Source organism: Podarcis vaucheri (genome assembly GCF_965113315.1).
Source record: "Podarcis vaucheri genome assembly, chromosome: 6".
NCBI lineage: Eukaryota > Metazoa > Chordata > Lepidosauria > Squamata > Lacertidae > Podarcis > Podarcis vaucheri.
The window spans coordinates 10,833,855-10,846,739 of NC_138764.1; positions in this window are offsets into that span (position 1 = coordinate 10,833,855).

Below are 12,885 nucleotides of genomic sequence, written 5' to 3' on the forward strand. Positions count from 1 at the left end.
AGTTTCCGGGTCACCTTAAAAGGTAGCCCCATGTAGAGCGCATTGCAGTAGTCCAAGCAAGAGATAAGTAGAACATGCACCACTCTGGCAAGACAGTCTGTGGGCAGGTAGGGTCTCAGCCTGCGTACCAGATGGAGCTGGTAGACAGCTGCCCTTGACGCAGAATGTTAGCTTCTGTGCAGGTATCCACACTACATTTCTTGCAAAAGGGGTTTCTTAGGCTCCTGTTGTTTCCCTGTTTCATAGGAAGTATGCGGGAAGCTGCCTTCTCTTGGATCAGGGCCACAGGTGCATCTACCTCAGTACTGAGTACCCTGACGGGCAGTGGACTGGCACTGCCAGTACCAGCCCACACCAGAGATTCTCTGGATGGAGCCTGACTCCCTCTGCCTGCAAAGCAGATCCTCAATTGCTGAATCATGGCCCTTCCCCCAAACTTCAAGGGGTCCTTCCATCCAGCACCAATGGCTGAGAATCTTTCCCAGACTTCCTCCTCTAGCTGGCCTCCAGATGTTCTTCAGCTCCAGCTCCCATCACTTGCAGCTGGACTCCAAAACATCGAGAGGGAACCAGCCTGGGGAAGCCTGAATTCAATCCCGTATTCTGCTGTTGGGAAAACCTGCAGCACTGAGTGCAGCAAATGGCACAGGGGGCTGGATTTTGTGACCTGCTCAGAGAGGAGTAGGATAAGGTTGCCTGTCAGAGCTGCTTCCAGATCCGAGCTCACAGAGGATCACGCTAGCCAGCGTTCACTGTATAAAATTCTTTATTGATTTACAGTTTCCATTTTCAAGCTGCAGCGCGCAACTCTACGTCTTATAAGCTAGACCGGCGAAGCTCCGTCTGAGTCCCCGCCTCCTGTACACCAACTTAATACCCTAGCCTTACTCCACCTTTTCCTCCTGACCGTTCTTCTCTGGGTCCCTCTGCCCCCCGTGGTCTCTTCCTTCCGGGACTCTTCCGACGCTGACCCCCGGACCCTTCCGTCTCCTTGCGGCGGGCTTTAGGACCTGGCTCCCTTTCCGGGCTGCTTACTGTGCCGCCTTCCTGTGCATTTGAACTTGGCGCGCGCGCCCAACCTCCCACTTTCCGTTTGACCGTTTCTTCGCTCTCCGATGGAGGTGTGGCCACTCCTGACTCCTGTCCTCCCCCCTGCGGCGAACCGCCTGATCCCGATGCCTGGCGCCCTTCCTCCCCACTGCGCTCTGTTGGGGATGTTGGCCCCGATTTCCAACTGCTGCTCTCTGAACCCCCTTTTGTCCCTTCTTCCTGGGGTGTCCCCCTAAGCTCCCCCCTTGCTCTGGTCACTGGCGCTCCTTTCTGTGAATCTTCCGATTCACTGGAAAGACTCGGAGATCTCGGGTCGTCGTCATCGCTCATCTTTCCTTCGGACTCCTCCCCTTCACTCTCTGTTTCCTCCCTTGCCCTCGCCTCTGCTCCCGAACCCCTGACATTGCCGTATTTCAAAAAGTGAAGATCTAAACACAAAAGTTGTAAGTTGTTGAGCTTTTTCTGGCATAGTTGTTGGGCTTTTTTTTTTGCAAAGTCTCCAAAAGAAATGCCTTAGGGCTGAGAGGTGAGATATAAAGTTTGAAATAAATATATCAATAATCCTTAATAATAATAAAAAAACAGGAACATGCCTGGGCCATGCTATCATGCCCTTCTTGGTCGGTGGGTGTGTACACATATATGGTACATGTGGAGTTTTTTTGTATCCCTCTCTTCCTCCATAAGGGATGCGGGTCGCGCTGTGGGTTAAACCACAGAGCCTAGGGCTTGCCGATCAGAAGGTCGTGGTTCGAATGCCCACAATGGGGTGAGCTCCCGTTGCTCGGTCCCTGCTCCTGCCAACCTAGCAGTTCGAAAGCATGTCAAAGTGCAAGTAGATAAATAGGTACCACTCCGGCGGGAAGGTAAACGGCGTTTCCGTGTGCTGCTCTGGTTCGCCAGAAGCGGCTTAGTCATGCTGGCCACATGACCCGGAAGCTGTATGCCAGCTCCCTTGGCCAATAAAGCAAGATGAGCACTGCAACCCCAGAGTCGGTCACGACTGGACCTAATGATCAGGGGTCCCTTTACCTTTACCTTCCTCCATAGATGTCAGGTCTAACAATCATAGGCTAATTTCCATTTTATCCTTGTAAGAATCTTCTGAGGTAGGTTAGGCTGAGCAATAGTAACTTGAAACTTAGCAGTTCCAATTGTTCATTTCACTGCAGTTACTGAGCTCAAGAGCTTGGTCCTAACAGGGGGAACAGCCACATTAGCTTTCAAAGACTAATCCGTGTCTCTTCTTTTCCCGAAACCCCTTTATTGCCTATTTAGAGCTAAACAAATGCAAGATCCTCCACACTTTCAGAGTTTCCCATTCTAAATATAGCGCTAAAACAAAAGGGAAGAGAAGCATGTCTAGAGGGATTTAGTATAGGATGACAATGATCGACACAGACCCTCTACCATAATTTTGACTCTAATCTGTTAACCAAACTCAAACTTCTTTTCTTTTGGCATTTTCCAGAACGCTTGGAAATTGTAAGCAGTAGGCCTTCTGCAGAGAAGGAGAAGTGTTTCCCTTCTCTCTTTTTTCCCTCCTGTGCATTTAAGAGGAAATCTAATCAAGTCACCCCCAGCCCCAACTGCATATGGGAAAATCATTATTGGATTAGATGGCTGACCTGCAAAGGTTGATGGGTTCGGCATGTGTGGTCCAGGAAATAATCCATAATGCAAAACAAAACTTGGATGGCAAGGCATCGTGTCCTTTAAAGGGCATCTACATCAGTTTGATTAATGGCACTTGCCTGCAATGCCCTTCGTAGGTCCCTTTGTTCTTTGGCTTACTATTGGCAGCTGCTAAGGTACATTATCCTAAGGGGGGGGGAGGGAGCTACGGGAGGGGGAACAACATTGGCTGGTTTTGCCTCCCCCTAGGGAGGGACGCAGGTGGCGCTGTGGGTTAAACCGCTGAGCCTAGGACTTGCCGATCAGAAGGTCGGCGATTCAAATCCCCGCAACTGGATGAGCTCCCATTGCTCGGTCCCTGCTCCTGCCAACCTAGCAGTTCAAAAGCACATCAAAGTGCAAGTAGATAAATAGGTACCGCTCCGGCGGGAAGGTAAACGGCGTTTCCGTGCGCTGCTCTGGTTCGCCAGAAGCGGCTTAGTCATGCTGGCCACATGACCCTGAAGCTGTACGCCGGCTCCCTCGGCCAATAAAGCGAGATGAGCGCTGCAGCCCCAGAGTTGGTCATGACTGGACCTAACGGTCAGGGGTCCCTTTACCTTTAGTATTCCCTAAATGTTTAGGTACGATCCAGCGGTGGGATGTTTTTGCTGCCAGTTGAAGATATACCTGTTCACCCAGGTTTTCCCTGGTCCTTCATTCTAGTCATTACCGCGATGGCGTTACTGATTTTGTTGTTGCCAATTGAGATTGTTATTTCTTTATTATTAATACTGTGTGAACTGATTTGGCATCTCTTTGTGTAAATCAGGGATGAGGAACCTGAAGCCCTTTTTGGTGTTGTTGGGACTCCCATCAGCTGGAATAGCTAAATCAGTAGAGCACGAGACTCCTAACCTCAGGGTCGTGGGTTCGAGCCCCCGTTGGGCAAAAGAGCCCTGCACTGTAGGGGTTTGGACTTGTGGTCCCTTCCAACTCTACGTTTATATGAGTTTGTTAGCTCCCTGTCACGCACAGCCAGCATGGGCTATGGTCAGGGATGGTGGGAGATGTAGGCCAACGACATCTGGGAGGACCACAGGTGGTACCCGCTGCTGCTATAAACGGAAAGAAGTACAGAAATATTTCAATAAATAAACATGGAATGGTTGTGCCCTTTGAAGCATCTTGGAAGGGGCTCCACAGCGTGCTACAGCTCAGTATACAACAATGTCCACCAGCTTATGTGACTTTACAAAGGAGTAATAGGGACGCGGGTGGCGCTGTGGGTTAAACCACAGAGCCTAGGGCTTGCCGATCGCAAGGTCGGTGGTTTGAATCCCCACAATGGTCCCTGCTCCTGCCAACCTAGCAGTTCGAAAGCACATCAAAAGTGCAAGTAGATAAATAGGTACCACTCCAGCAGGAAGATAAATGGCGTTTCCATGCACTGCTCTGGTTTTGCCAGAAGTGGCTTAGTCATGCTGGCCACATGACCCGGAAGCTGTCTGCAGACAAATGCCAGCTCCCTCGGCCTATAGAGCAAGATGAGTGCACAACCCCAGAGTCGTCCGCAACTGGACCTAATGGTCAAGGGTCCCTTAACCTTTACCTTTTAGACACATTCATGGATATTGGTGAACTCACAGACTGTTGTAGTTCAATGGAGACCTCATTCTTGGAGGCAGCTGTTGGCATCCGTCTGTCTCAAAAGACAATGGAGTGCACCTCCGAGGGTGAAGTCAAACCACTGGGCTAGCAGCACTGACGTGGCCTCCCTTGGGTGCAAACCTGGACAGTGTGTATGGAAATCCTGGGCTGCCCAGATGACAAGACTCTTGGCCTGGCAAAGCAGTACATTTGGCACCAGCTTGGCTGCAGGAATTGCAGGAAGGAGGCGTTCAAGGCGCCATCCAACCGTCTTAGGCAGCTGCATAGCATGGGTTGTTGGTGCCCCGGGCATAAATGTGCACAGTGGGACAAGGAGGTTAGCCGCACCAGCCCAAAACCTCACCACCAACCAAGCCGCAGTTGTTAAGTTGTGGGCGAACATATCAGACGACACAGCGATTCTTCCAAAGCAGCTCTTTATTTGTAAGCTGGAACAGAACTGAACTGAAGAGCTCAGTCAGCCTGCTTATATAGAGCTCCAGAACAATGTAACTGTTGCCATTTTCTAAAACTATCCAATCACTGAATGTCACTTTCGATCCTTCGTTTGCATACAAACTATCCAATCACGGAACGTCACTTTCGATCCTTCATTTGCATAACTATCTACAGTATCCCCCTGCTGGCCCAGGGTGAGAACTTCAGTACATAACAGCAGTTGTCTGACGCAGTGGCGTAGCGTGGGTTGTCAGCACCCGGGGCAAGGCAAGTAATTTGCGCCCCTAACCCGTGGATTTGCACCCCCTAACCCGTGGATTTGCGCCCCCTAACCCTAACCCCCAGATGTTGCGCCCGGTGCGGCCGCCCCCCCTGCACCCCCCACGCTACGCCACTGGTCTGACGTGTGATGGAGGAGACTGGGCGGCGTGCATGAAGTCAGGTGAAACAAGGGGAGGGACAAAGAGGCTCAAAGCTGGCCCACAAGGACGGCAGACCTGAGGGCTGTGGCTCTCTGTTCGCAAAGGAGGTGGATGCCAGAGCCTCTCCTTGGTGGGCAATAGTGGTGGCATTCCCTCCCTCCCTCCCTCCTTCCCTCCCTCCCTCCCTCTCAGCTGGGGGGGCACACATGGGTTGTGCTGGTCACAAAGAGAAGGAGGAGCCACCTCTTCACTAGCCCTGAAGGCGTCCTTGCAGAACTTATGATATATGGTTTTGAGGATTGAAGATAATGTTGGTTTATAGAAGCTGGGTTTCTTGGGTGTTATCTTGAAGTAGTTGTGTTGAATAATTTTCTTTTATTTTTTAAAAAAGTTTTTATTATTAAAATAATTCAGCATTAATGCGCACATATTGCGAATATACAAGCATACAAACATACATTTCATACAATCCTTAAAAATGTTCAAACACACCTACACTCAATCCCACAGATAATTCCTTTTCCCATCACCATCCACCACCCCTCACCCCACCTTTGTGTTAGACTTCCAATCTACTCAACTGCAATTTCTTTCCACTTCTATTACTTTCTTTCACACACCTTTAACCTAATTTCATGCTCCTTTTTCTATTATTATTAATAATAATAATAATAATAAATTTTATTTATATCCCGCCCTCCCCAGCCAAAGCCGGGCTCAGGGCAGCTAACAACAATCAAATAATCAGTCAAATGATCACAAAATCTAAAAATATTTCATTATAAAAATTAATTAAATCAAATTGATGGCAACCAATTAAGCAAAATTCTGTGCAGGTTGCCAGAGGAGGGAGTCAGGCTGCGCCCTGACCAAAGGCCTGGCGGAACAACTGTGTCTTGCAGGCCCTGCGGAAAGATGTCAGGTCCCGCAGGGCCCTAGTCTCTTGTGACAGAGCATTCCACCAGATTGGAGCCGCAGCCGAGAAGGCCCTGGCTCTAGTTGAGGCCAGCCTAACCTCTCTGAGGCCTGGGACCTTGAGGATGTTATTGTTTGCAGACCGTAGGTTTCTCTGTGGGGCATACCAGGAGAGGCGGTCCCGTAGGTACGAGGGTCCTAGGCCGTATAGGGCTTTAAAGGTTAAAACCAGCACCTTAAACCTGATCCTGTACTCCACCGGGAGCCAGTGCAGCTGGTATAGCACCGGGTGAATGTGATCTCGCAGCGAAGACCCCATAAGGAGTCTCGCTGCAGCATTCTGCACCCGCTGGAGTTTCTGGCTCAGTATTACACATTGTTATCCATCTTATCTAGTATTTCAGTATTTAAAACGGAACTTGTTTATTCTAATAGGAGTTCTGATTTTTCAATATGGTTTTGCAAATATCCTTTAAACACCTTCCAGTCCCTGTCTATCTTCTTTTTTGAGATCCTTCCAGTTTCTCCCATTGTTTTGGATAGATTGTAATACTCCAGTAATTTGGCAAGCCACTCTGTTTTTGTCGGTATAATACCACTTATTTGGTATTATACTGAATAATTTTCTATAGATAGCTGACAGATGAAGAATCAGAAGTTCTCTTTCTCTTTCTTGTTGATTTCTTTTTCTTTCCCTCTTTTTCCCCTTCTTCTTCTTCTTCTTCTCCTCCTCCTCCTCCTCTCTATTTCTGTGTGTTTTTATTTAGCTTTTTAGTTTTGATAAAAAGATATCTGATATTAATCTTTGTATTTCCCCCCCAAAAAATGTCAATTTATATTTTTTTTGAGACAGACAGATGCCAACAAATGTATGTGAACTTTATTGTCTTTATTGCCAAAAACCTTGGGACGGTTTTGCCCTGAAAGGTGCTACTGCCATACTTAGATAAATAAATAAATACAGACTTGTGAAACATGTGGAGTTGCAATCCCACTCATAAATGACAGGGTGTGGGGTGGAAGCTCCACTGAAGGCAGTGGGATGTTGAGTAGACATGCGTGCTGTTGGAGGAGTTTGAGGGTTTAAAGGGGGGCAGGAATAGCATGATTTATCTTTGTGTTAAAATAAAATATTTTCCTAATTAGCTATGGGAGCCTTTCAGAGCCAAACATGCTAGCATGCAAATGCCATAGCAATACAGTGGTACCTCGGGTTAAGTACTTAATTCGTTCCGGAGGTCCGTACTTAACCTGAAACTGTTCTTAACCTGAAGCACCACTTTAGCTAATGGGGCCTCCTGCTGATGCCGCGCCGCCAGAGCAAGATTTCTGTTCTCATCCTGAAGCAAAGTTCTTAACTCGAGGCACTATTTCTGGGTTAGCAGACTCTGTAAACTGAAGCGTATGTAACCTGAGGCGTATGTAACCCGAGGTACCACTGTAGACCAGTGTTTCTCTACTTCCTGATGCTCTCATTTGTTCATTCAGAAATACGCGGTTTTGCTCTCAAGCAGAAGAGCAGGGCGCCCTCTGGTGGGCAGGCCTGCACAGCCCATGTTAATGGATGGTGGCCTGACCTCCACAGGAATTTCCGTTGTGTTGCACAGCTCTGCCACCTGTGCCTCTTCGATCTGTTATATCTTTAACAGTGGAAGCTGCTTGGTACAGGTCCAAATCAAAGGACAAAAATAGGAATGGAGTCAAGTGGCTGGAGCAGAGTACAGGGAGCCTGCAAGGAAGCATGCAACCCCTGCTTTGCAGCAGAGTGCTTTTCAGCTCGCTTGATGGGTTGGAAGGGAGCTGATCTCTGCAGAAGCTGTGTTTTAATCTCATTTTTAATAGGCATGTTCACTCATTTTAAAAGCATAGGAAAGCATACAACAGTGGAGGGGGAGAACTCCATTACAATGAGCAAGCTACATGTAGAGCGGTATTATGGTTACATTACGAGAATGTAGGGACGCGGGTGGCGCTGTGGCCTAAACCTCTGTGCCTTGGGCTTTCCGATCAGAAGGTCGGCGGTTCGAATCCCCGCAACAGGGTGAGCTCCCGTTGCTCAGTCTCAGCTCCTGCCAACCTAGCAATTCGAAAGCACATCAAAGTGCAAGTAGATAAATAGGTACCACTCCGGCGGGAAGGTAAATGGCGTTCCTGTGTGTTGCTCTGGTTTCGCCAGAAGCGGCTTAGTCATGCTGGCCACATGGCCCAGAAAAATCTGTCTGCGGACAAACATCGGCTCCCTCGGCCAGTAAAGCAAGATGAGCGCCGCAACCCCAGAGTCGTTTGCGACTGAACTTAACTGTCAGGGGTCCTTTACCTTTGCGAGAATGTAAAAGTTGTGTGTGTCAGCCTTTCGCAAAGTACTGGAAATCTGGCTGTTGCTGAGAGGGTGATCCAGGCTAAGAGGTTCCCTTTACTCTTTTGTAAGTGGGAACTGTTTGTGATGCTTGTAAAATAACAACCTTTGAAATAAGCCCCCGTGAACTCAGTGGGAAGACTGCCGTTCTTAGACTGCAGTCTTAGCATTATTTGCTGTTTCCTCTCTAAGAGGCATGCTATTTGGCAAGGGCTTTCTTCCCCATTGCAGCACTGGAATAGGAGGAGAGAATGCACATTAATCAGGCTCTCCTACCCCTTTCCCCCTGAACCTGGGAGGCTAGCAGTACCTCAAACTTCCCAGGGACAAAAAGGCTGCTAATTTCAAGCAAGCTGAGCCTATACAGTCATACCTTGGGATACAGACATTTCAGGTTGCACGTTTTCAGGTTACGGATGTGCCAAAACCTGGAAGTACTGGAACGGGTTACTTCTGTGTTTCGGCACTCGTGCATGTGCACAAACACTGAATCGCGCTTTGCGCATGTGCAGAAGCACCAAATCGCAACCCACGCATGCGCAGACACGGGGCTGCGGGTTGTGAACGCTGCAGGTTGCGAACGTGCCTCCCACATGGATCACGTTCGCAACCTGAGCATCCACTGTAATAGGCCATCACTTTGATAAGAAAATGGGAAATTATTACTTTTAGACTTTTTGTTCATATTGTTGTATATTTATAAAATAGGACAGAAAGGTAAAAGTAAGTAAGGATGGATTAATGTCAACAGTCCATCGTCATTCATTCATTTCCATTCTCTGTGTAAGTCTCAGCATTCTAATCTTAAGGCAGGCAAGTCTATCAATCTTCTCCCTTCTCCTTTGTTCTCCACCAGCCTCCATGGAGACCTTGGGGTTCACAGGTGGATTTAGGGGAGTGCAACTGATTCAGAGCCTCAGGGGCACCACAACTACGATGTAGAATGGGAGACGAGAGGCTGCTGGTGCTGAACTTTGGTGTTGCACACGATGCTGCTGAAATCTGAGACTCCAAGGTCACTGTATCTTTGCTAGGAACTCCTACATGTCAACAAGGCCAAGCAAAGTTGGTTGCAATTCCATTGTTGTCTCTCAAAACATATCCTTGGGGAAAGAGCACAAGTTTACAACTGGTTACGAAACGGCTTTCCTCTGGCTTTCTTTGGAGGCTTCAGTCCTCTGTTAAATGGCAAAATAGGAGGTGCCATCTGCTACACATCTCCTGTGCTCTGTCACTAATTGGCACATATCAATGTATACATACAGGCTCACTCGCTGGATCATCACCTTGTGGTGGTGAATGGGCTTGCATGTTCCTATGACCCTTGTGAGCGAAGCCATCAGGAGTCTCTTACTCCCAGCAGGGTCACCCAAGGCAGTAAGGTCAAAGGAGAGGAGCTAGACAAAGAATGATCCAATAATTCGTCAACAGACTTTCTTCGGTATCAACTTTGTTGGACTGGTCATGTTGCGCGGATGCCCGATTATCGTCCTCCAAAGCAACTACTCTATTCCAAACTTAAAAATGGAAAGCGTAATGCTGGTGGTCAACAAAAGAGGTTCAAAGACTCTCTCAAGGCAAATCTTAAAAAATGTAGTATAAACACTGACAACTGGGAAACACTGGCCTGCGAGCGCTCCAGTTGGAGAACAGCCTTTACCAAAGGTGTCATGGGCTTTGAAGACGCTCAAACTCAGGACGAAAAGAAGACATGTGCTAAGAGGAAGGCACGCTTGGCAAACCCTCACAGTGATCAACTCCCACCCGGAATCCAATGTCCCCACTGTGGAAGGACTTGTGGATCCAGAATTGGCCTCCACAGTCACTTACAGACTCACTGTTAAGACCGTGTTTATGGAAGACAATCTTAATCGGCTACGAGTGATCGAAGAAGAAGATACCTACAGGCTGATGCACTCAACTCACAGATACACATGGTCCACTCATACCATATAGGCAGGCAGGCACACGTATGCTCAGAGGAAAGAGGTCAGAAAAGCACACAAAGGAGAGGTTGTGAGTTCCTCTCCATTGTAATAAATAATAATAATAATAATAATAATAATAATAATAATAATAATGAGTTCCTCTCTTCATGGCCCAGCATTGTGGTCTTCTCTGCTGGGTGTGTCTGCTTTGATATCCACCTCTGCTAAAAGTGTATTCCTGTCCATCCGTCCGTCCGTCTCTGTGTGCGATTTCTATGTGTCCTGTATGTATGTACTTGAGAATAGTGTGGCTTGGCCACTACACCATTTGAAGAGGAGGCTAACCCCCAGCTTTCAGAGAACAGGCAGGCCAAAAGGAAAAGTACAGTGCAACACTACACATAGCAGAAGAGATAAGACTGTCTTGCGTTCCCACACTCTCCCAGACAGGCATGTGAATTACACCAATCACATCTGCAGCATCGGAGGCATGAAATACTAACAAAAAGGTACCTGTCTTCACCAGAAAGTGCCACACTTTTGACATTTTTTTGCATACCCTCGAGTACTACCAGAAAAAAAAGCACCGGCATGCAGAAACTACCTTATCCTACAGAGGGGGGGAAATGTATATTTCTTGCCCATTTTGCCTCTGGCCCTGTCCATTTCTGAAGATATGCCTGTGTTAGCAGAGACTCAGTTCATTTGGGGCAAAAATGAGTGGTCTACTTGATCGGACAGCGCCACCCTAGATGACGTCCCAGGATCCTCAATGTTCAGGTAATCTGCGGCAAACATGCAAGAGCTTCTCAGCGGAAAAGTTCAGATGGGAATAGTGGTTTCCTGAAGGAAGTTTGAACGCCATGCGCTTGACACTGCAGACTTTTGAAAATAAAACTTTAAAAACTGCAGTGACTTTTTGCGCTGAGCAACAAGTGGAAAGAAGGGCAGAGAGGGTTGTCCCTCTATCTTTCACAGCTCTGGGGAAGAGGGACTTTCAGTAGGTGAGAACAGCTAAACATAAATGCCTTTTTCTGCACAATTTTTTAAGGATCAGGAAATCTGTCCTCTTTTGCTTCTGGCCAGCACAGGGCAGGATTGCAGAGCTTCCAGTCTGCAAAACCACATCCCCACCCCCAAAACCCCATGCCTGTTCATCAGCTGATGTCACTGTGAAGACTCAGCTGATCAGCAGGAGTGGAGCCTAGTTTCCTCCAACTTCTTGGATTATCCTCATAGTGAGTAAGCCTAAATTTACAGGGGGAAAGCAATGAGAATGGTGTTGTCTGAGGGTAACGTCATGTATGCAAATGAAATGGGAACACAAACTGCTGCAAACACACGGTAAACTGTGGACAATACCCAAGTGTCACTAGTAACATGTGATAACTTCCACTTTGACTTTTATTTCACACAAAGATCAAAAATATTTTTAATGCACTTCATTCTTATCCTTTATTAGCTCATATTTATTTGACTAGATTTTCAGTGTTACTTAAAATGACAAATTAATTGCACTTCTTTATTTGCTGTCCAGTAGTGTTGCTAACCGATCAAAACGTAGCTGGTTTTGTGCCTTTAGCAGCAACTTGATTTGCAGAAATCAGAAGGCAAAGTTTTTTATAAGATGGATGTGCTCATTGCTACAATTCAAACTTCTGTTAGGTTGGCAATGCTATTCGCAAGTGTGGCTCCTTCAGACTGCAATTCCATGTTCGACTTCAAATCAAAAATAATCTAAGTGAGTTGTTCTTGGCTTGGCAGCCAAGAACCTGAACTTGCCTTCCGAACAGAGAGACACAAAACTTGCCTTCTGATTGGAGACACAAAACAGCTGGATTCAAGCTATATGAACCTTTAAAGAAAGCAGCATGCACAGTCTTAATGATTTGTGATGGTTTTCCTTTCTACTGCAAGCGAGGAGACAATAGTCGGGTTGCATCCAACCAAGTTACACTCGCTGAAATTAATGACCTTAGTCGTGTTCAGTAATTCCCATGGGTTACTCTGGGTATGCCTAGTACTGCCCTTTGTTTCCCAAGAGACAAAGCCAGGTAACAGAAGGAAAGAAAGTTTTCTATCTTATGCGTCCTTTCCTGGAAATAAGCTCCACTGAATATACTGGGATTTGCTTCTGAGTAGACATACGTAAGGTGGCACTGCAAGTGCAAATGGTGCAGATGTGAAACAATTAATGTAGCAGTTAATACAGGGATGGAATATAATTGAAATATGATTGAATGGTCGGTGCTGATGGAACTCAAGCTACGGAATCAGCTGGCACCTGCCATGTAACTATTCAATGGTATTCAATGAACTAGTCCCATCAGCACAAGGACTTTGGGCTGTTTGACAGAACTTCTCTTCCCTCTCCTCATGCACCCCCTGAATCTGTTCAGGGGTCCCCCACCCACCCTCCAGAGCAGATTTTGGGAGGGGGCAGGGCACACGCAGGGAGAGAATTGGAGAGTTCCACTGTGCAAACAGGAAT